Source organism: Pseudophryne corroboree, chromosome 5 (genome assembly GCF_028390025.1).
Source record: "Pseudophryne corroboree isolate aPseCor3 chromosome 5, aPseCor3.hap2, whole genome shotgun sequence".
Classification (NCBI taxonomy): Eukaryota; Metazoa; Chordata; class Amphibia; order Anura; family Myobatrachidae; genus Pseudophryne; species Pseudophryne corroboree.
Window position 1 is genome coordinate 722,357,946 of NC_086448.1, and position 23,376 is coordinate 722,381,321.

Here is a 23,376-nt window from a genome sequence, read left to right on the forward strand (position 1 = left end):
AAGAGATAGTATACAATACTACTAATATACTGGTGGTCAGGCACTGGTCACCACTAGTCACACTGGCAGTGGCACTCCTGCAGCAAAAGTGTGCACTGTTTAATTTTAATATAATATTATTTATCATGTACTCCTGGCTCCTGCTATAACAACCTGCAGTGCTCCCCAGTCTCCCCCACAATTATAAGCTTTATATACAATACATTGATGTGCAGCACACTGGGCTGAGCAGTGCACACAGACTGAGTCACTGTGTGACTGTGTATCGTTTTTTTCAGGCAGAGAACGGATATATTAAATAAAACAAACAACTGCACTGTCTCTGGTGGTCACTGGTCACTGTGGTCGTCAGTCACTAAACTCTGTCTGCACTCTCTTCTAATCTACAGTATCACAGCAATCTCTCTCTCTCTCTCTCTTCTAAATCTAATCTAAATGGAGAGGACGCCAGCCACGTCCTCTCCCTATCAATCTCAATGCACGTGTGAAAATGGCGGCGACGCGCGGCTCCTTATATAGAATCCGAGTCTCGCGAGAATCCGACAGCGTCATGATGACGTTCGGGCGCGCTCGGGTTAACCGAGCAAGGCGGGAAGATCCGAGTCGCTCGGACCCGTGAAAAAAAAAGTGAAGTTCGTGCGGGTTCGGATTCAAAGAAACCGAACCCGCTCATCTCTAGTATTCACTATTCATTCGTATTTGGGTGTTAGTCTCTGAGTGCTTAAGTGCGGGTGTATTTTTTAGCGATTCGTTAAAAAAAGCAGCAAAAAAATAGACCTGCTTTTTCCAGGCGAGTTTGGATAATCATGCACGGATCAGTGAGATCTGTGCATGGTTATCTATGGGAAAGGGTCTGTTTACTGTAAAAACTGAAAAAAAAATTGCGTGGGGTCCCCCCTCCTAAGCATAACCAGCCTCGGGCTCTTTGAGCTGGTCCTGGTTGAAAAAATATGGGGGAAAAATTGACAGGGGTTCCCCCATATTTGAACAACCAGCACCGCGCTCTGCGCCTGGTCCTGGTGCAAAAAATACGGGGGACAAAAAGCGTAGGGGTCCCCCGTATTTTTTGAACCAGCACCGGGCTCCACTAGTCAGAGAGATAATGCCACAGCCGGGGGACACTTTTATATAGGTCCCTGCGGCCCTGGCATTAAATCACTAACTAGTCACCCCTGGCCGGGGTACCCTGGAGGAGTGGGGACCCCTTAAATCAAGGGGTCCCCCCACCAGCCACCCAAGGGCCAGGGGTGAAGCCCGAGGCTGTCCCCCCCATCCAAGGGTGGCGGATGGGGGGCTGATAGCCAAGTGAAAAAAGAAGAATATTGTTTTTGTAGCAGTTCTACAAGTCCCAGCAAGCCTCCCCCACAAGCTGGACTTGGAGAACCACAAGTACCAGCATGCGGTAGAAAAATGGTCCCGTTGGTACCTGTAGTACTACTACAAAAAAAATACCCAACAAAAAACAGAACACACACACCGTGACAGTAAAACTTTATTACATACATGCACACCTACATACACACATACTTACCTATGTTCACACGAGGCTCGGTCCACTTCTCCATGTAGAATCCACGGGGTACCTGTGAAAAAAATTATACTCACATAATCCAGTGTAGCTTGTGTCCTCTTTGTAATCCACGTACTTGGCAAAAAAACAAACCGGAAACCCGAACCACGCACTGAAAGGGGTCCCATGTTTACACATGGGACCCCTTTCCCCGACTGCCGGAACCCCCCGTGACTCCTGTCAAAGAGGGTCCCTTCAGCCAATCAGGGAGCACCACATCTCTTGGCACTCTCCTGATTGGCTGTGCGCTCCTGAGCTGTCAGTCAGGCTGCGCACGGCAGAGATACAATGTAGCGCATAGGTGCTACATTGTATCCAATGGTGGGAACTTTGCGGTCAGCGGTTGACCGCGAGTAACCTCAACCGCTGACCGCAAAGTTCCCACCATTGAATACAATGTAGAGCCTATGCGCTACATTGTATCTCTGCCGTGCGCAGCCTGACTGACAGCTCAGGAGCGCACAGCCAATCAGGAGAGTGCCAAGACGTGGCGCTCCCTGATTGGCTAAAGGGATCCTCTTTGACAGGAGTCACGGGGGGTCCCAGCAGTCGGGGAAAGGGGTCCCATGTGTAAACATGGGACCCCTTTCAGTTCGTAGTTCGGGTTTCCGGTTTGTTTTTTTGCGAAGTACGTGGATTACAAAGAGGACACAAGCTACACTGGATTATGTGAGTATCTTTTTTTTCACAGGTACCCCGTGGATTCTACATGGAGAAGTGGACCGAGCCTCGTGTGAACATAGTTAAGTATGTGTGTATGTAGGTGTGCATGTATGTAATAAAGTTTTACTGTCACGGTGTGTGTGTTCTGTTTTTTGTTGGGGTTTTTTTTTGTAGTAGTACTACAGGTACCAGCGGGCCCGTTTTTCCACCGTTTTTCCCAAGATGCTGGGTTGCCCCTGAAGACTCTACCTGCGCTGCCGTTTCCAACAGTGACAGTAGCCGGACCCTGTACAGTAATGTCACAGTGCAGTACTCAGCTCCCGTTCACTTTGGAGGAGCCAACATTTTGATGTCACCTTCTAGAAGGGGGACACTTGGGTGCAGTCCGCACCTCCTGCAACCCCACCAGTGACAAGTCTGCATGGCAGTGCTCAGGCACACCATAGTGCCTTTTCCATGCTTGGGAGTAAAATTATTAGTTCTACCTGCATTCCTATGACCTCAGATTTAGGGAGGCCAATCCCGGGCCATTTTTTCAATCCCGGGATTCGGGATTGAAAAACGCTCAATCCCGGGATTCCCGGGATCCCGGGATTGCAGTAGGGAGCAGGGAGAGTAGGAGTGGAAGGCAGTGGAAAAGAGTGTAGGGAGCACGGAGGCTGTAGGGAGCAGTGCTGGAGGGTGGGTGTAGTGAAGGGACTAGGGAGCAGCGCTGGTGGGTGTAGTGTAGGGACTAGGGAGCAGCACTGGATAGTTGGTGTAGTGTAGGGACTAGGGAGCAGCGCTGGAGGGTGTAGGAAGCGGAGCGGGAGGGAGGCTGAAGCGAGCACCACAGTAAGGGAGGGTTGGTGTCAGTAAAATTACACTTACTATTAAACGGGCGGCAGGCGGCAGCCATGGACAAGACGCGCTGAGCGCGCCGGAGGCCTTTCAAATTGTAGTGCTGGCCGTCACCCAGTCAGAACGGGCAGTCCGGCAGCCAATCAGGAGCCGCTGCGGTTGCTTCCCTGATTGGCCGCCGGTCCACCAGCTGTGATTGGCTGGCGGCCGGCGCTACATTTGAAATGCCGCCGCAGTCTGTGTACATGGCTGCCGCCCGCCTAATACTGCCGCCCACCTAATAGTAAGTTACTTACACCAACCCTCCCTCACTGCTGCGTTGCACATGCGCAATGCAATCCCGTGAATCCCGGGATTGGAGGCTCCAATCCCGGGATTCAAATCCCGGCATTTTTGGGCCTAAATCCCGGGATCCCGCCGATCCCGATCCCGGGATTGGCCTCCCTACTCAGATTGTCAGAGAGTCAGGTTACTCACTGACTCAAAGATGGAGGAGGAGTCCAGAGGAGCTAAGCACAGAGCAGTGCAGTGAGTAGTATATTTGCTGTAGGAAATATACTGTCCAAATGGCATAATATGAATTTTTATAACTAATGTGTGATATTAAATGGTCATAAGTAAGTGAAGTGATGGAATTGGAGGTATTGACGGGAGCTATGGAGAGACTGGGTGTACATGATTTGGGGGGGATGATGAGAGCGGGGACTGATGACATGAAAATGGTGTCCATTTCTATATTTCCCTGGGCAGAGGCATCACTACGGGGCTGTGGGGGGTCCAGACCACACTGGGTGTCACCCCTGCACATCAGGGCCAGATTAACAATGGGGCGGATGGAGCTCCAGCTCCAGGCCTCCACATAAAAATAAGCCCATCATCATGGCAGCATGATGATCACTAGCCACCAGCTGGTCACATGGTCGGCAACAAATCATAACTATTAAGATTGCCTTTCTATTTTTCTCACAAAAGTATGCATTTTTTATATTTTGACATATTTAGGGAGAGATTGGAGCTGATAGTGTAAGGGTGTACACACCAACATGGCTCTCCTCACACCCACACAGCACTGATCACACCTCTCCCGTTTCTCACAATAGGCCTTTGAATATTTTCAGCTCCAGGCCCATATTGCCCTTAATCCAGCCCTGCCACACAGGCCAAAAGGGGCATGGGCTCTTGGGAATGGGGCAAGGCCTCATGAACGCCCCTGGTTTTTATTGCTCTGGGGGTCGAGCCCAGCATTTCCAGAGATTCTGGGAGGCCCTCTGAGACTCACCATGCCAACTTCTCCTCAGTGACTGGGAGCCGGGTGCTGCACTGTTACATTACCGTGCAGCGTCCGGCTCCTGTTACTGAGGAGAAGTAGGCATGGAGAGTCTCCGGTGACATACCAGAATCTCTGTGGGAATGCTGCTCAGGCCCCAAAAACGATGAAAACCGGGAGGGTGTGTGCATTAGACCATGCCTCCTTCCCAAGAGTCCATGCGCCTTTTTGGCATGTGCGGGGGTCTCTTTTTACTGCATTGGGTGCCAAAAGTGTCAGTAACACCACTGTTCCTGGTTGCTCACCCTTATGCAATGTGCTGAGCATGCCAATGTAGGTACAGTGCCAAAGGCAACCGGCATTCCTGTGTGCCAGCATAGAGAGTAACCATTTCTAATGGCTTCTGTAATTGGATCTCATAAACCTTATGATGTCGTAAAATGTACCAGAAACATAAAGCAAATATATGTGAGGTTGTTGTACTCACAAAACATATACAGTATTCCTCATACATTGTATCCTTATGGCTGCAACATTAAGAGTTTTAAAGTTTACGCATTCATTTTTTTTTTTTTAACAACGTGCAGTAACACAGGAAATGTAACATTAGCCTCCACTGTTTAATTAAGCACTTGGCATGGAACAGTATGATTGTTGATTTTGTCCTGACAGATTGGCTTTACAATGCGTATAATTATAATAGCGTTAAGCACGCGGAGCTCCACCTTGATAGTTATCTGCGTTGTATTACAGCAGCAATGTGTACTGTATTATAATGGGGTTTACATTTGACAAACAAATTTAAATATTTTTTAAAACCTTATCAGTATATATCTTTTTCTTACTAGTACAATATATTACCTTCTCCTATCAGTAACCATGCCACTGCCTAGTGTGGAGTTTTATCCTTTTTTACCACAGGTAATACACAACATATACTGAGCTGAGATCTGCTCACCAGGCAGCTACAGCAGCTTAATACATTGACTGATTGCAGATCAAGTAATTAATGGCCCCCATTGGGCAATGCTTGAGCTCAGCTAGTATAATCTTGTACTACAGTGCTCTTGATCACACACTCATGTGCCAGAACAAGCAGCCTGGATATGGTGGAAAAAAGTGTCACCCACACTTCAAAAGTGCAAACAAATAGAAAAGATTACCACACCAATTCACGGGCGCTTCTCAGGGATTTGTCAAGCGGCTAACTCACATTTGCAATCTAGTGATGTGTTAACCTTAAATAATAAAAGATATATGCATAGTGTGATACTGCATGACATAAAATGAAATACACCAAAGTTTTCCAGCGTAAACTCGTACCAGATGAGATGGTCTACACACGGTAGACAATATTCACTTGTATAAGGCACAAATCACCAACACACAGGAAGTTTGTCTCCCCTCTAATCTTCATGGAATGGATTCCCCCTCCCGGTAGGCTCATATGCGAGAAATATGCACATGAAGAAGGGCTCGATAGTGTGATACCATAAGACAATTTTAATATAAAACTTTAAAAGAATAGGACAGGTGGACTCTCACCAATTTTGTTGGTCTACAAATATAAGTAGACAAATGCGCATTCAAAAACAACCAGGCATCCCCAGACGAAATTGATGACAGCAAGTGAGTCCTCCACGTGTTCCCAGAATACTGTTCACCAACGCGTTTCGATAACTTGTTATCTTTTTCAAGGTAAAGATAACAAGTTGTTATCGAAACGCGTTGGTGAACGGTATCCTGGGTCCCCGTCCCAATGACCACCTGACCCGGCTAATTGCCGGGTCAGGAAGCCAGTTCTCAGGCTCCAATGCTGGGTCGCACCCGGGAAGGACCCGTTTAATATTCCCGGGTGTGACCCAGCATTTGCGATCAGAAAGCAGCATAACTAAACAGTCAGAGTTTGTAGACTTGCTATGAGGGGAAAGCATGAATATTATTACTCACTGGACCATCAATCTGTTGAAGGCTTGTCTACTAGTTAGTAGTGAAATGCAACTGTTATTTGCTTAAAAAAACCTCAAAAACCAATAAACAATTATAAACTACTATATACCCTGTGGCTAATTATCAGCTAATTACTGTGCGGAGTGGGGAAAGGCTATTCAATTAAGTAGCCTTTTCCCTGCACCTAAAGTCAGGGATTACCGAGGAGAAACTCACTGATTCTGCGTAAACTGTGGAGTCTATGGGTTTTACCTTTAGACTTTTCCTTGCAGCTCCTGAAGCTGTGAGGAAGAGCACACCCTTGGGGATTTACGTGCAGCTTAAACCCTACTGATTGGTTTGGACTGAGATGGTAATTAGTTGCAGGGAAAACCTCACAGCTAATTGAATATGCCTTATACTGTCATACAACATGTTAAATTCAATCAGTCTTGTAGCTACAGTATTTGTGGGTATTTTACGTGCTGGCTTGTTCCCTAATTGCACAAATAGATATTTATTGAAGAACAATGAAAAGGTTGAAAGGTTGGTTCTTCTCTCTTCCTTAACTAGGCTTAGCTCAGCAGCAAACTTCCTGTGTTTATGTCTTTTCTGCATTATTAATTATTTTTATGATATACTATACGTCAATGTAATGTCACTTAACAATGTCCCTCAAATAATAAGCAACATAAACTGAATAAAAAAAACTAAAAACAACAAAACATTAACATGATAGGTCTTGACATTAGATATAGCATTTCATCAATTATGTGGAGAGACTGGGGAGGAAATGGAATGGGCAAAGAATTTGCGACGGGTGTTAAGTTGCCCTCCAGATTGCCAGATGTATTATCCAGCAATCTAGAGGTTGAAAATAAAAATCAGCAGCAATATGCAGCATGTTCAAAGTGCACACGTTACCGGCGTTTTGGGCTATTAGTCGTGAGAAAGAAAAAGCCTAGTTCCCCTCCCCTCCTATAAGAGGCTCATGGTAGGTGCCCCCCATCCACCTACCTAGAGATGAGAAGGAAGATTGCTGATAGAAAATATGCATTGCCAGGGTAAGTTCTTTAATGTCTGTTAATGCTGTACGTCTTTAACACTTTCCAACTGTCATACAGGTCTTCCATATAATTCTGTATGGTTTCCGGACTATAATTCTACACTAACAAGGTCTACAGTCAATGGGGGAGATTCAAATCTTCTATTGCCCCCGATCTCCCGTCTAAAGTGACAGGAGATTGCGGGGCGATATTCTAATGACCCCCGTTTTCGCGCTGATCACGCCCATAAGAGACGGGTTTAGCCGCGCAAAGCATGAAAAGTCCTGTTTGGGCATCCAAACGGGTCACTTTTCACACATTTCAGCTCGCCACCCCCAGGGGTGGCAAGCTGAAATGCTGATATCGCACCCATCGGCAGTAACATTTGAATACTGCCGGAGGGTGCGATGGGGGCGGGAGGAGAGCTTCAAGATTTGAATCTCTCCCAATAAGTCTACCACTAATGGTAGACATGCATTAGGTCGACAGGGTCAAAAGGTCAACATAGAATAGGTAGACAGTAGGAAAGGTCAACATGGTCAAAAGGTCAACAGGGTCAAAAGGTCGACATGATAACAGTAAACACACTTTCATACTTTTACCATCCACGTGGACTAGGATTGGGAATAGTAAACTGTGCCGAACACAGTGGTAGCAGAGCGAGGCACCTTGCCCGAAGCATGGCAAGCAAAGTGAGCCACGTATGGGGACGCGGTACACTAATGGGGCTTGTTTGTGGCAAAAAAGTGACAATACACCCCCCCCCCCCCCAAAAAATGTCTACCTTTTTTTATCGACCATGCCCATGTCGACTGTTCGACTCTGTCGACTGTTTGACACTGTCAACCTGTCCTACTGTCAACCTTTTCTCTGTCGACCTTTTGACCCTAATTTTTACCAGGGAAGGGGGAGTTGTGTGAAGACAGCCAATGAGCACAGCAGTTAAAGAAACCTGGATATGGTCACAGAACAAGCCACATCAAGAAAGCATCATCAATACGTTATATTTTAGATCAAGTAAAGTAGGGGGAGGTGCAAGTAGTAAGAGTAAAAATGGTCTCAGCAAAAAGGAAGAAAATAAACTCTCTTATTTGGGGCACTCTGTCTATGAAAGATTGAATTAGTTAAAACTTAACATTCATTAAGTATAATTAAAATAAATGTATGGTCGTTTCTCAGGTGAATTACCCACAAGGCTAAACAAGAGGATAAAAACTCTAATACTGGCTAAAATATTACAGAGAGGGTAATGAAAATTAGAGTTCAATAACTCAATAAAACACACAGGCAGTCAAATATTGAAAAAAAAAATCGCAGTATAATACCGTTATACAAAAACCCGGAGCCTGAAGAGTATATGGCTGAATACAATATGCTTCAAATATGAAGAGACTCAGAAAGGTAAATCCAGTTGATACTAAATATAATTAAAGCAGATTTATAGACACATTTGTTGCATTCACAATCATTTCTAATGACACTTCTGTAATGGAAACATTGACGTACAAACTGTAACTCAGGGGCAGATGTATTAAGCCTGGAGTAGTGATAAAGCAGTGATAAGTGCAAGGTGATAACGCACCAGACAATCGGCTCCAATATGTAAATTAGCTGATGCATTATCACCATGCACTTATCACTGCTTTCTCACTTCACCGGGCTTAATATATCTGTCCCACTGTATCAAAAGAGTCCTGGTGTTAGCAATTAATTAATTCCTTTTGTGTGATAGCAAGTGATACTTTGTATCTGAGGTAACTGATTATGTGTCAGGATATAAATGTGGTGTGAAACAAATGTGAAACATTGCTACTTATTGGAAATGAATGAAATGCTCAGGATGCCACACTCAGGAGCGGTTCTTGGTGCGGGCAAGCAGTGCCTTCGCCTGGGGCGCGGCCGCAGTCACCCTGCAGGCACCGCCGCCTACCCCGCTCCCCACTCCCCGGCTGCAGCAGACGCCGTGGGCTGTGTGGCCGTCCGCTGCAGCCGGCTCCAGGGACAGACACTAGAGGTCAGTATTGACCTATAGTGTATGTACGGCGCTGCTATGGGAGAGACGTCATGACGTCTCTCTCATAGAGAGGAGCCGGCGGCCAGGCGGAGCAGCAGCAGCGGTCGGGAAGCAGGAGCGGGGCAGTGGTAAGTATTGTTTTTTCTCTATCGTCCTAGTGGATGCTGGGGTTCCTGAAAGGACCATGGGGAATAGCGGCTCCGCAGGAGACAGGGCACAAAAAGTAAAGCTTTTCCAGATCAGGTGGTGTGCACTGGCTCCTCCCCCTATGACCCTCCTCCAGACTCCAGTTAGATTTTTGTGCCCGGCCGAGAAGGGTGCAATCTAGGTGGCTCTCCTAAAGAGCTGCTTAGAAAAAGTTTAGCTAGGTTTTTTATTTTACAGTGATTCCTGCTGGCAACAGGATCACTGCAGCGAGGGACTGAGGGGAGAAGGAGTCAACTCACCTGCGTGCAGGATGGATTGGCTTCTTGGCTACTGGACATCAAGCTCCAGAGGGACGATCACAGGTACAGCCTGGATGGTCACCGGAGCCGCGCCGCCGGCCCCCTTGCAGATGCTGAAGTCAGAAGAGGTCCAGAATCGGCGGCTGAAGACTCCTGCAGTCTTCTAAAGGTAGCGCACAGCACTGCAGCTGTGCGCCATTTTCCTCTCAGCACACTTCACACGGCAGTCACTGAGGGTGCAGGGCGCTGGGAGGGGGGCGCCCTGGGAGGCAAATGTAACCTATATAAAGGCTAAAAATACCTCACATATAGCCCCCAGAGGCTATATGGAGATATTTAACCCCTGCCTGATTTCTCTAAATAGCGGGAGACGAGCCTGCCAGAAAAGGGGCGGGGCCTATCTCCTCAGCACACGGCGCCATTTCCTCTCACAGCTCCGCTGGTCAGGACGGCTCCCAAGTCTCTCCCCTGCACTGCACTACAGAAACAGGGTAAAACAGAGAGGGGGGGCAAATTTATGGCGATATTTTGATATAACAAAGCAGCTATAAGGGAGCACTTATTATAAGGCTATCCCTGATATATATATATATAGCGCTTTTGGTGTGTGCTGGCAAACTCTCCCTCTGTCTCCCCAAAGGGCTAGTGGGTCCTGTCTTCGTTAGGAGCATTCCCTGTGTGTCTGCTGTGTGTCGGTACGTGTGTGTCGACATGTATGAGGACGATATTGGCGTGGAGGCGGAGCAATTGCCAAATATGAGGATGTCACCCCCTAGGGAGTCGACACCAGAATGGATGCCTTTATTTATGGAACTACGGGATAGTGTCAACACGCTAAAGCAGTCGTTTGACGACATGAGACGGCCGGACAATCAATTAGTGCCTGTCCAGGCGACTCAAACACCGTCAGGGGCTGTGAAACGCCCTTTGCCTCAGTCGGTCGACACAGACCCAGACACAGGCGATGACTCCAGTGGTGACGGTGACGAATCAACCGTATTTTCCAGTAGGGCCACACGTTATATGATTTTGGCAATGAAGGAGGCGTTACATTTAGCTGATACTACAGGTACCACTAAACAGGGTATTATGTGGGGTGTGAAAAAACTACCTATAGTTTTTCCTGAATCAGAAGAACTAAATGACGTGTGTAATGAAGCGTGGGTTGCCCCTGATAAAAAGCTGATAATTTCAAAGAAATTACTGGCATTATACCCTTTCCCGCCAGAGGTTAGGGAGCGCTGGGAAACACCTCCTAGGGTGGACAAGGCGCTAACACGCTTATCAAAACAAGTGGCGTTACCCTCTCCTGAGACGGCCGCACTTAAAGATCCATCAGATAGGAGGATGGAAAATATCCAAAAAAGTATATACACACATGCAGGTGTTATACTACGACCAGCTATAGCGACTGCCTGGATGTGCAGTGCTGGGGTAGTTTGGTCAGAGTCCCTGATTGAAAATATTGATACCCTGGACAGGGACAATATTTTACTGTCGTTAGAACAAATAAAGGATGCATTTCTTTATATGCGTGATGCACAGAGGGATATCTGCACACTGGCATCACGGGTAAGTGCTATGTCCATTTCGGCCAGAAAGTCACTCCCCAACAGAAAAAGGCACCGACCTTTCAACCGCAGCCCTTTCGTTCCTTTAAAAATAAGAGAGCAAAGGGCTATTCATATCTGCCACGAGGCAGAGGTCGAGGGAAGAGACAGCAACAGGCAGCTCCTTCCCAGGATCAGAAGCCCTCCCCGGCTTCTACAAAAGCCTCAGCATGACGCTGGGGCTTCTCAAGCGGACTCGGGGACGGTGGGGGGTCGTCTCAAAAATTACAGCGCGCAGTGGGCTCACTCGCAAGTAGATCCCTGGATCCTGCAGATAATATCTCAGGGGTACAGGTTGGAATTAGAGACAGATCCACCTCGCCGTTTCCTGAAGTCTGCTTTACCAACGTCCCCCTCCGAAAGGGAGACGGTTTTGGAAGCCATTCACAAGCTGTACTCTCAGCAGGTGATAGTCAAGGTACCTCTTCTGCAACAAGGGAAGGGGTATTATTCCACTCTTTTTGTGGTACCGAAGCCGGATGGCTCGGTAAGGCCTATTCTAAATCTGAAGTCCTTGAACCTGTACATAAAGAAGTTCAAGTTCAAGATGGAGTCACTCAGAGCAGTGATAGCGAACCTGGAAGAGGGGGACTTTATGGTATCCTTGGACATCAAGGATGCGTATCTCCACGTTCCAATTTACCCCTCACACCAGGGGTACCTCAGGTTCGTTGTACAAAACTGTCACTATCAGTTTCAGACGCTGCCGTTCGGATTGTCCACGGCACCTCGGGTCTTTACAAAGGTAATGGCCGAGATGATGATTCTTCTTCGAAGAAAAGGCGTATTAATTATCCCATACTTGGACGATCTCCTAATAAGGGCAAGGTCCAGAGAACAGCTAGAGATGGGATTAGCACTGTCTCAAGAAGTGCTAAAACAGCACGGGTGGATTCTGAATATTCCAAAATCCCAGTTAATGCCGACAACTCGTCTGCTGTTCCTAGGGATGATTCTGGACACGGTTCAGAAAAAGGTTTTTCTCCCGGAAGAAAAAGCCAAGGAGTTATCCGAGCTTGTCAGGAACCTCCTAAAACCAGGAAAGGTGTCTGTACATCAATGCACAAGAGTCCTGGGAAAAATGGTGGCTTCTTACGAAGCAATTCCATTCGGCAGATTCCACGCAAGAATTTTCCAAAGGGATCTGTTGGACAAATGGTCAGGGTCGCATCTTCAGATGCACCTACGGATAACCCTGTCTCCAAGGACAAGGGTGTCTCTTCTGTGGTGGTTGCAGAGTCCTCATCTATTGGAGGGCCGCAGATTCGGCATACAGGATTGGATCCTGGTGACCACGGACGCCAGCCTGAGAGGCTGGGGAGCAGTCACACAAGGAAGAAACTTCCAGGGAGTATGGACGAGCCTGGAAACGTCTCTTCACATAAACATTCTGGAACTAAGAGCAATATACAATGCTCTAAGCCAGGCAGAACCTCTGCTTCAAGGAAAACCGGTGTTGATCCAGTCGGACAACATCACGGCAGTCGCCCATGTGAACAGACAGGGCGGCACAAGAAGCAGGAGTGCAATGGCAGAAGCTGCAAGGATTCTTCGCTGGGCAGAGAATCATGTGATAGCACTGTCAGCAGTGTTCATCCCGGGAGTGGACAACTGGGAAGCAGACTTCCTCAGCAGACACGATCTTCACCCGGGAGAGTGGGGACTTCATCCAGAAGTCTTCCACATGCTGGTAACCCGTTGGGAAAGACCAATGGTGGACATGATGGCGTCTCGCCTCAACAAAAAACTGGACAGGTATTGCGCCAGGTCAAGAGATCCGCAGGCAATAGCTGTGGACGCGCTGGTAACGCCTTGGGTGTACCAGTCGGTGTATGTGTTTCCTCCTCTGCCTCTCATACCAAAAGTATTGAGAATTATACGGCAAAGAGGCGTGAGAACGATACTAGTGGTTCCGGATTGGCCAAGAAGGACTTGGTACCCGGAACTTCAAGAGATGTTCACGGAAGATCCGTGGCCTCTACCTCTAAGGAGGGACTTGCTTCAGCAGGGTCCCTGTCTGTTTCAAGACTTACCGCGGCTGCGTTTGACGGCATGGCGGTTGAACGCCGGATCCTAAAGGAAAAAGGCATGCCGGAAGAAGTCATTCCTACTTTGATTAAAGCAAGGAAGGAAGTAACCGTGCAACATTATCACCGAATTTGGCGAAAATATGTTGCGTGGTGCGAAGATCGGAGTGCTCCGACGGAGGAATTTCAACTGGGTCGATTCCTACATTTCCTGCAATCAGGATTGTCTATGGGTCTCAAATTGGGATCTATTAAGGTTCAAATTTCGGCCCTGTCGATTTTCTTTCAAAAAGAATTGGCTTCAGTCCCTGAAGTCCAGACCTTTGTTAAGGGAGTGCTGCATATACAGCCTCCTGTGGTGCCTCCAGTGGCACCGTGGGATCTCAATGTGGTTTTGGACTTCCTAAAATCTCATTGGTTTGAACCACTAAAAAAGGTGGATTTGAAATATCTCACATGGAAAGTGACCATGCTTCTAGCCCTGGCTTCGGCCAGGAGAGTGTCAGAACTGGCAGCTTTATCTTACAAAAGCCCATATCTGATTTTCCATTCGGACAGGGCAGAACTGCGGACTCGTCCGCATTTTCTCCCTAAGGTGGTGTCAGCATTTCATCTGAACCAGCCTATTGTAGTGCCTGCGGCTACAAGTGACTTGGAGGACTCCAAGTTACTGGACGTTGTCAGAGCATTAAAAATATATATTGCAAGGACAGCTGGAGTCAGAAAATCTGACTCGTTGTTTATATTGTATGCACCCAACAAGATGGGTGCTCCTGCGTCTAAGCAGACGATTGCTCGTTGGATCTGTAGCACAATCCAACTTGCACATTCTGTGGCAGGCCTGCCACAGCCTAAATCTGTAAAGGCCCACTCCACAAGGAAGGTGGGCTCATCTTGGGCGGTTGCCCGAGGGGTCTCGGCATTACAACTCTGCCGAGCAGCTACGTGGTCAGGGGAGAACACGTTTGTAAAATTTTACAAATTTGATACTCTGGCTAAGGAGGACCTGGAGTTCTCTCATTCGGTGCTGCAGAGTCATCCGCACTCTCCCGCCCGTTTGGGAGCTTTGGTATAATCCCCATGGTCCTTTCAGGAACCCCAGCATCCACTAGGACGATAGAGAAAATAAGATTTTACTTACCGATAAATCTATTTCTCGGAGTCCGTAGTGGATGCTGGGCGCCCATCCCAAGTGCGGATTATCTGCAATAATTGTACATAGTTATTGTTAACTAATTCGGGTTATTGTTGAAGGAAGCCATCTTTCAGAGGTTCCGCTGTTATCATACTGTTAACTGGGTTTAGATCACAAGTTGTATGGTGTGATTGGTGTGGCTGGTATGAGTCTTACCCGGGATTCAAATTCCTCCCTTATTGTGTACGCTCGTCCGGGCACAGTACCTAACTGGAGTCTGGAGGAGGGTCATAGGGGGAGGAGCCAGTGCACACCACCTGATCTGGAAAAGCTTTACTTTTTGTGCCCTGTCTCCTGCGGAGCCGCTATTCCCCATGGTCCTTTCAGGAACCCCAGCATCCACTACGGACTCCGAGAAATAGATTTATCGGTAAGTAAAATCTTATTTTTTATTTGTGTGTGTGTGTGTTTGTAAGCTGCGACAGGGGGCACAGCGACAGGGGGCAAAGCAACAGGAGGCACAACTACTGGGGGCAAAGAAAGAGGGGGCACAACTACTGGGGGCAGTGGCGGATTTAGCGGGGGGCGATCAGGGCGAACGCCCCCTACATATACCGGCAGCGGGATGGAGGCCGGGTCCCGCTGCGGTATTGGGAACGGGTTGGAGAGCGGTGCAGCGCGGCGGCAGACGAGGAGAGAGAGGAGCGTCCTGACGCGCGTACAGTGACCTCTGATCTGAGCACGCCCCCTCCTTCCTGTACGCGCGTCAGGAGGACGCTCTCTCTCTGTCTTCGTCCTCCGCCTCGCTGCACCGCTCGGCACCCGTTCCCAATATCGCGGCGGGACCCGGCCTCCATCAATGATTAGGTGTGTGTGTGTGTGTGTGTGTGTGTTGTGTGTGTCCCATTTCTCCCCCCTCCTCTCTTCTCCCGGCATTATGTCCCTGCATTCTGTTGCCTCATTCAGCGTGCTATAATGTGCACTTCGGCTCATACAGTGTGCTATAACATTGGCTCATACAGTGTGCTATAACATTGGCTCATACAGTGTGCTATAACATTGGCTCATACAGTGTGCTATAACATTGGCTCATACAGTGTGCTATAACATTGGCTCATACAGTGTGCTATAAAGTGAATTTTGGCTCATACAGTGTGCTATAACATTGGCTCATACAGTGTGCTATAACGTTGGCTCATACAGTGTGCTATAACGTTGGCTCATACAGTGTGCTATAACGTTGGCTCATACAGTGTGCTATAAAGTGAATTTTGGCTCATACAGTGTGCTATAAAGTGAATTTTGGCTCATACAGTGTGCTATAAAGTGAATTTTGGCTCATACAGTGTGCTATAATGTGCACTTCGGCTCATACAGTGTGCTATAACATTGGCTCATACAGTGTGCTATAACGTTGGCTCATACAGTGTGCTATAAAGTGAATTTTGGCTCATACAGTGTGCTATAAAGTGAATTTTGGCTCATACAGTGTTGTATAAAGTGAATTTTGGCTCATACAGTGTGCTATAACGTTGGCTCATACAGTGTGCTATAAAGTGAATTTTGGCTCATACAGTGTGCTATAACGTTGGCTCATACAGTGTGCTATAATGTGAATTTCAGCTCATACAGTGTGCTTCAATGTTGAATTTCTTTGTAAGAATATCCTTGTGTCTATCCCATGCATGTTTAAATTGCCCTACTGTCTTATCCTCTACCACCCCTGATGGAAGGAATGGCGATTTGGCAGTCTGTATCACCAGTGCGCAGGGTTCTCTCCACTAACTGGCAACATTTTATTAGTAATGGCAACAATAGGAAATTTTAGAAGCGAACGGGAAGGGCATTACTAAGTGGGAGGGGCTATGATTAGGGGGAGGAGTCATAATTCTTAAACCGCCCCCCCTAAAAGTTAAGTCTAGATCCGCCACTGACTGGGGGCAAAGAAACAGGGCACAACTACTGGGGGCAAAGCAACAGGGGGCACAACTACTGGGGGCAAAGCAACAGGGGGCACAGCGACGGGGCACAACTACTGGGGCAAAGCAACAGGGGGCACAACTACTGGGGGCACAGCAATGGGGCACAACTACTGGGGGCAAATCTACTGGGGGCATAGCTATAGGGGGCACAACTACTGGGGTAAATCTACAGGGGCATATCTAATGGGGCACAGCTACAGGGGGCATATCTACAGGGTGCATAGCTACAGGGGTCATATCTACTGGGGGCACAGCTACAGGGGGCATATCTACTGGGGGCACAGCTACAGGGGGCATATCTACAGGGGGCATAGCTACAGGGGGCACAGCTACAGGGGGCATATTTACTGGGGGCACAGCTACAGGGGGCACAGCTAGTGACCACACAAATCTGCTGTTGATAAATGTCTATTATGCACACAAGAAAATGATTGAGCCTCAGTGTTTGGAGCTATAAAGTATCATGATGACATAAAAAAATCATTGGGGGTAATTCAGAGTTGATTGCAGCAGCAAATTTGTTAGCAGTTGGCAAAACTATAGAGGTCATTCCGAGTTGATCGCTCGCTGCCTATTTTCGCAGTGCAGCGATCAGGTAAAAAAAAACTGCAAACCTGCACATGCGTATGTACCGCAATGCGCAGGCGCGTCATATGGGCACAAAGAGCATCGCTGCTGTGCACGGGATCTAGCGATTCCATTCGCAGTCGATCACAAGGAGATTGACAGGTAGAGGGCGTTTATGGGTGTCAACTGACCGTTTTCTGGGAGTGTTTGGGAAAACGCAGGTGTGTCCAGGCGTTTGCAGGGTGGGTATCTGACGTCAATTCCGGGACTTTCATTGCTGTAATCATCGCAAAGAATAAGTAACTACAGGGCTGGTCTTGTTTTGCACAAAATGTTTTTGTACCACGCAGCTGCACAGGCGTTCGCACACTTGCAAAGAGAAAATACACTCCCCCGTGGAGGGTGACTATGCGTTTACACGGCTGCTAAAAGTAGCTAGCGAGTGATCAACTCGGAATGACCCCCTGTGTGCCCTGCAGGTGGGGCAGATATAACATATGCCGGGAGAGTTAGATTTGGGTGGGTTATTTTGTTTCTGTGCAGGGTAAATACTGGCTGCTTTATTTTTACACTGCAAGTTAGATTTCAGTTTGTACACCCCCCACCCAAATCTAACTCTCTCTGCACATGTTATATCTGCCCCCCTGCAGCGCACATGGGGCCTAATTCAGACCTGATCGGTGCTGTGTGTTTTCACACAGCAGCGATCAGGTCTGAACTACGCATGCGCCGGTGCCGCAGTGCGCCGGCGCATGCCAGACAGTTGAAGGCTGTCTCAGGCCTGCGATCGCCTCTGCCTGATTGACAGGAAGAGGCGGTCGCTGGGTGGGAGGGGGCGAGCTGGCGGCGATTGGCCGCTGTTTAGGGGGTGCAGTACGGGCAACGCAGGCATGCACAGACAGTTGAGGAGGCAGGCCGCAGCGGCTGCGTGACATCACACGCAGCCGCTGCGACCCTCACAGCGACGAGTAGCTCCCTGCCAGCGCACATGAGCTGCACTGGTGGGGAGCTACTCTTCAAGTACAAAAGCATTGCCGCTGTGACGGGGCAGGGACTGACATGTGGGGTGGACTAGCTCTGTGCTGGGCGTCCCCCCGCATATCAGGGAAGCTGATCGTAGATGTGCTAAATTAGGCACATCTACGATCAGGTCTGAATTAGGACCATGGTTTTGCCCAACTGCTAACAAATTTTCTGCTGCGATCAACTCTGAATTAGGCCCTCAGTCACTAATGAGGTGCAAGAAATGTTACAACAGGTCATTTACCATTTTTATATACTGTATCATTTACTTATTCTGGTGTGCCAAATGTAACAGATATATAAGCAGGCACCTAATAACTGCTTCCAAAGCAAAGGTATAGCTACCGTAAATGCAGGGGGTTTGGCTGCTATGGGGTATGTCGCCCGAACCACGCCTACCCTAAACCAGTCGTTCCTCTCACATATGTATATATGTATATATATATATATATATATATATATATATATATATATATACATAAAAATGAACCCTAGTGTGAATGTGTGTGCGTGTAAATGTGTTAGGGAATCTAGATTGTAAGCTCCACTGGGGCAGGACTGATGCGAATGGACAAATATTCTCTGTAAAGCGCTGCGGAATATGTGTGCGCTATATAAATAACTGGTAATAAATAAATAAATAAATAAAGGGAACACATTTCATCCAGATACCTTCATCTTTACATTCAACATGCACATCGCCATCTAGTGATAACAAAATATGTTGCAACTTTAAACAAGCAATGTGGCCACTATAACATCTAGGAATATGGGTCCTCATTCTAAGTTGATCGCTCGCTAGCTACTGTTTGCAGCCGTGCAAACGCATAGTCGGCACCCACGGGGGAGTGTATTTTCGCTTTGCAAGTGTGCGATCGCATGTGCAGCCGAGCGGGACGAAAACGTTTTTTGCAGTTTCAGAGTAGGTCTGAACTTTTCTCAGCCCTTGCGATCACTTCAGCCTGTTCTTATCCGGAATTGACGTCAGACGCCCACCCTGCAAACGCCTGGACACGCCTGCGCTTTCCCTACCACTCTCAGAAAATGGTCAGTTGACACCCATAAACGCCCTCTTCCTGTCAATCTCCTTGCGATCACCCGTGCGAATGGATTTGTCGCTAGAAGCATTGCCCGGCAACAATGCTGTTTGTACCCGTACGACGCACGTGTGCATTGCGGTGCATACGCATGCGCAGTAGTAACCTGATCGCTGCGCTGCAAAAATCGGCAGCATGCAATCAACTCGGAATGACCCCCATAGGACCTTATTCAGAGGTGGATGCAGATCTCAGCCAGATCTGCGTCCAGCTCCTCACATGCTGGGGGCGGGCCAGCACAGGGCAAGGCCGCCCAGCATGTGTGACAAGCCACCTCCCAATGCATCTATAATGACATTGCGGACACATGAAATTAAGATTGACCATTGGCAGCGTATCCTGCGCTGCCAGAGGCCATCCAGCCTCTCCAAAAATGCTCCCAGCCCGCCACTGTTCGGTCTGCCCCCCCCCCCCCCCCCTGCCAATGCTGCATCACCTCCCTGTGAACACCCGCCGCTGTCAATCCCGGAAGGATGCGGCCACAATGTGTGAGCTCGCGCAGGCATAATGCAGTCACAGCGCATGCGCAGTTTGACGAAGCAGGCAAACTGCACTGAATTGGCCCCATAGTTTTGTGTGTGTGTTTTCTAGAAAAGGACTGGTGTCATTATTTTATTGCTCTTGTTATTCCTAGCCCCCCATCCAGGCTATTTGTGTTGCCTTTTAAAAATGGCTACATTTATTAAACATGTATGCCAAAAGCTGGATACAATTCTCATTTGCAACTATCCTATATTATAATAGTCTAATGCTGCTCCTCACCTCTATGGGGGAAATCAAGTGTTCTGTGCAACTGGTGCTCCATTCTGGCGCGCACAGCCGCCTGCACTGACAATACTGTTATGTTGTTCTGTCATTTTGATGGACTGGCAACTAGTCACATATATTTTAGTATAACAGAATTGCTTAGAACTGTGGTTCTCAATCATTTTTTGAATCACGGCGCCCTAGAGTATCAGAATTTTTTTCACGCCACTCCTAGGCCAAAAGTTTCATAATAAGAAATTTAGAAAGAAATATTAAATTAAGTAAAATTGTGTTTATATGTCATCCTTAGGGTCAGTTATGTGGTGAGGGACAGGATTCACTTCTGTTTGTCCACATATTTTATGATTGACAGCCACCGGCACTGGTTTTAACTATTGGCTTGACCATCAATAATTGTAAGTGGTCCTAGTGGACCACCAACCCAGAGGACCCCTGCAAATGTCCTGAGGCACCCCAAGGTGCAGCAGCACACAGTTTGAGAATCACTCGCTTAGTGTAAGAATGCTCCTTCAGCCTTTATATTATCTTTGTTGTGACATTAATGTTTTATCTTTGTTACAGGCAAATGTTAGTGGCAGCAAACAGCCAGCTGGAGACTTTGGAGAAGTGCTGACCTCTGCTGCCAACGCCAGTGCTACAGAAGACCTGACAGAAAAGGATCTCGAAACCCAGTGAAATCACCATTGTATTCAGCCAACACTCAAAGATGCTGCAAGAAAATTGAAAGCACACCCAGAGCGCCCTCTTGTGTTCCCAATGGACATATCCCATGTCTTTAGTTCTCTTTGCCTTGTGTTTTACATTTGACATGTACTCATCACCTATTCTCAATAGAGGCAGGTATCTGTCAATTCACTTAATATATATTATCAGTGTTAACTGTTCTGCTTCTGTTATCATTCTTATGTGGATATCTCTTACCTTATAATAATTGACATACAGTATATCATAACCTCCCAACTGTCCCGATTTCAGCGGGACAGTCCCGCTATTCGCACACTGTCTCGCATTCCCTCCCGCTGTTCGCAGTGTCCCGCTGGTGGGGGGGGGGGGGGCAGTTGCGGGAGGCTTTGTTCACCCGCTGCTTTGCTCTGCAAAGCAGCTGGTGATCATTGAATAGATGCCGCGCGCGGCATCTATTCAATGCTGGGAGGGAGCAGGAGGCTGCCCAGCTGCTCGGGAAGCGCTGGGCATCCAGCTGCTCGGGAAGCGCTGGGCATGCCCCAAAAATGCCGAAAACGGGTCCATGGCGCTCGACCACGCCCTTCCACGGCAAGCCACGCCCCCTTTTTGGGTCGCGCAGGGGTCCCTCTTCCTCCCCTTTCAAAGTTGGGAGGTATGGTATATACTGTATTTGTGCAGATACATATGGTTTTTTGTTTCTTTTAAATGATTATCTGACCCCCAAATCTATATATTTAAATGTGAAAGCCCTCACTCACACAGTCATTCACAGTCACTCACTCACTCACTCACACAGTCACTCACTCACTCACTCACTCATCACTAATTCTCTTACTACCAATATGTTAGGAAGCTGAAATTTAACATAGGTATTCTTCAGGTGGGAAATAGGAAAACTACGTACAGTAATTCGAATTTTAACAAACCTCCCCTAAGGGTATGAAAAGGAGGTTGAAATAATGACATCAGCGATGCATGGCTTGCGTTGCATGAATTACACCCAAACAGACAATCGGATCAAAATTTGGATTGCAACCACAGTGTGTAGAATATAATAAACTACAAAAATGCTCCTGTCGATTTTTACCGTATCAGCTAAGGTGCTCCTTGGGTAGCGCCAAGAACCATGGATTAATATTTACTTACAGTAAGACGTTTCAAATTTACATCCCTATAGATTTACCAAATTTTTAGTACTCCTGTATATTGACAACCGTGAAAATCAGAAACTCTCGTGTGAAGAACGGGTAGAACAGCTAGTGTGTAATATATGGAAGGGAGATTTATAGGGGAAAAGATACTACAGTTTTGAGTATAATTTGTAGGAAAACGTCTTCTGCTCTAGTCTTCTTCTTATCTAATAGACACAATGTAAGCAAGCTGGTTAGTTTGTCAAAGATCAATAAAATCAATGTACCCCAAACAGTATTATTTCTGAGGGGCCAATAATTCATCATCATTAATGGGCCCATTTCAGTGTGTTTTCTGTAAGGGATGGGGCCCATTCATTATTAGGTGTTTCATGGGGCATCCTAATATTCTACGAACTGAATGTTTTCAGAAATTTCCTGTGAGAACAAACGCCATCTTCAGATGGCGCTGGTTCCCAGAACCCAGCTCTTTCCAATTGGAAGGAGGCTCTGAGTTAAAAAGAAGGATCTGATTGGATCCCTACACTTCCTCCGCACTGCATACCATCCGGCAGTGTACAGTGTGAACTCAGATCACGTACTGCGTACTAACACTCTACAGCATGTAGAAAATGGAGTGGACAGACTTTAAAAAGTTTCAACAGAGCAACAACAGCCAGATTGTCGGTAAGTATGTATATATTATATATATGGCACCCCTAAACATGGGCCCCTACAACTGCATTGTCCCGATGGGCTCTTCATGCCCCAGTCGAAGACTGCATCTGTCCCACCTGCAGCGCAAATGGTTTTGCCCAGTTGCTTTATTTTTTTTGTTTACTTCCATACATGAATCAGTCCCTTCATTTGATTGTGAAAACATTCCTCAAATACTCCTTTCTTACCCCTAACAAAAAGCAATGACCTATCTGAATTGCTCCAGTAATATGGTCTCCGATGCTGCAAATCACATCAGATACCAAACTATCAGGGCACGTTTAAGGCACATTGATGCATATGCTCCTTAATGCGTAAACGGGAGAGATTGTACATGGGGTAAAGAGATTGTACATGGGATAAGATCACTTTTCCAGTATCCCTATGACTACAGCTCATCCGTTCCCTAGTTCCTACCCGAGAATCTGCACATTTATGAATATTGCGTAGCCACTTCACTGATGATTTTCCCCCACAAAACCGCTCATAAATTGTCGGCTTTTATTATTACTTATTAAAGATTAAAAAGTATTTTTCATATTATATTATAATTTTTTATTAAAAAGTAATATGTCTAGGGGGTGTTTAACTCCTCATGTCCATAGGCCCCCATTATAAAATAACTTCCCACCCACAGTGGTTATAAAATCTAATAATAGTACCCCCCACACACCCTTTGTTGCACAAAAAAAACGTTTAATAACCCCCCACCATGTAAAAAGCACCTTTTTTTACACACCCCTACCCTGTGCCATGTATTTTTTTCTTATTATTTTAACCCCCTTACTTCATATTCCCCCTCCCCAACCCCCAATTGTTATTGATCCCCCACCCCCACAGGCATATACTACCCTCCCTCCC

The 23,376-nt window shown here is 47.1% G+C and overlaps 1 long non-coding RNA gene across 1 annotated transcript in view; it reads left to right on the forward strand.

Annotated features, from left to right (window-relative positions):
• The window catches only part of LOC134929368 (uncharacterized), a 55,487-nt gene extending 34,624 nt beyond the window's left edge, over positions 1–20,863 (forward strand). Inside the window, exon 2 of the long non-coding RNA XR_010178512.1 lies at positions 20,546–20,863. This is a non-coding gene — a long non-coding RNA (uncharacterized LOC134929368). The remainder of the gene's footprint in view (positions 1–20,545) is intronic.
• Positions 20,864–23,376: the final 2,513 nt, after the last annotated feature.